We start from the raw sequence: 1656 nt of genomic DNA, 5'->3' as shown, positions 1-1656 counted from the left end.
CCAGGTTCCCCTTGGTTTGTACATTCTAGAAGAGACCCTTCATTCTTTTGATATTATTGAATATCTTTCACACGTTGGATAATCCATTCAATGTTGAATATACAAAAACAATGAACTGTGGTCTTACAGAAGCCAAGAAAGTTCCAAATTCAAATTCTAAAAATGGGCTGAGTAGACACTGGTGTTTCCAAAGTTTAAGAAGAAAGATATCCTCCTCCAGGGAGTATTTGGGACAATGTCCATCAAACCCCAGGCCTCATGAGTTTTATAAATTCAAATGCAATAGCTTCTCAATCTTTTGGCTAAGATCAAGTGTAGTATACCTTTAAGTTTAATGTCTAATCTGTCCTCTATCCAAGGACAATATTTTTGAGAAGACAGAAATGCTGACCCTGCTTTGAACATTACACCATGTTTTTATGCATCTAATATATAATAAGCTTTGTATAGGAACAGTTTTTTTTGATGTGATAAAAAAATAAATAAAACATTTGAACGCCACACCATGTCACATTGGCATGGGATTTTCCTTGATGTCTTCATCCTCTGCCTTTGTCTGCGTTCACTTGTTCAACGGGACTTCTCTTAACATCCTGAGAAAGAAATGTTCCTAGGCTCTAAAGAACTCGGAGTATAGTTTTCAAATGTACATTTTCCAACACTCACAGAATTTCAAGAAGTGCGCCATTTGCCTAGGGGCAGATGATTTCAACACTCTCTCTTGTGATAAGTTGGTGATTGGGAAGCTGATACATGAGTCTAAGGCATTACTATTCTACATTGATGCTTCCGAGGAGGAAGTTAGTCAGGGGAATTTTTTCCTCCCTCACGTTTTATCCCTGCTGAAATAAGTCAAAATACCCTCCGTTCTTTGTATTCAAAGGTGACACGGGTACCAGCACGACCGTCAGCGGCTGTCAATCCCCAGCTTTTGGAAGCCATGTCACGGTGCTTTCCCTTGCTTTTCAGTTTGCTCAGCATGTCTTTGAAGCATCGCTCCACTCATCTCTTCCACAGCTCACTGTTCAGCCAAATTGCACTGTTTCAGCAGGAAGTCAGTTAAATACCTAAAAGCGAGTGGCAGGGCGTCTCCTTGCTCTGGACTTCAGTGTGTGCTTTTTAAGGAGCAGCCTTCAGAGAGGCAGCATCTGTACCCCCTGGACCCCCTGAACCTGTGCACCCTACACCACAGATTCCTGGAACTCATCCCCAGACCAATGGATTCAGAAATTCTGGGAACAGATTAGATAATCTCCGTGTGTGTGTGTGTGTGTGTGTGTGTGTGTGTGTGTGTGTGTGTGTGTTTTGCTGGGGATTGAGCCCAGGACCTCACACATGCTGGACAAATGCTCTACCATGAAGCCACTTCTCCAGTCTGCAATCTGCATTTCAAACAAATGAGCCTCAGGATTCCTATGCACTGGTATTAAAATCTCTGAATCGAGGGCTTCTGCAGTCACCATCCACGCCTTTGTAGAGCTTTGTGTCTTCATTTCCACAAGGGGTCATCAACCATCTGCAGAAGCTCATTCCCAGAAACATACCTGAGTATCTCCACAAAGGGGAGGCACATTCCTATGATTCAAATCTTCCCAGAAAAACCTCCAACCTTAAATATATTACGGGTCATATTTGGAAAATGTCCCACTTGGCAAT

General features: G+C 42.4%; 1 pseudogene; it reads left to right on the top strand.

The window, feature by feature from the left end:
• Positions 1-282: 282 nt before the first annotated feature.
• Positions 283-434, top strand: LOC120892489 (U2 spliceosomal RNA; annotated as a pseudogene).
• The last annotated feature ends 1222 nt before the right edge of the window (positions 435-1656 follow it).

This window comes from Ictidomys tridecemlineatus, chromosome 9, assembly GCF_052094955.1.
Source record: "Ictidomys tridecemlineatus isolate mIctTri1 chromosome 9, mIctTri1.hap1, whole genome shotgun sequence".
NCBI lineage: Eukaryota > Metazoa > Chordata > Mammalia > Rodentia > Sciuridae > Ictidomys > Ictidomys tridecemlineatus.
This window is presented reverse-complemented; position numbering and strand designations above follow the sequence as displayed.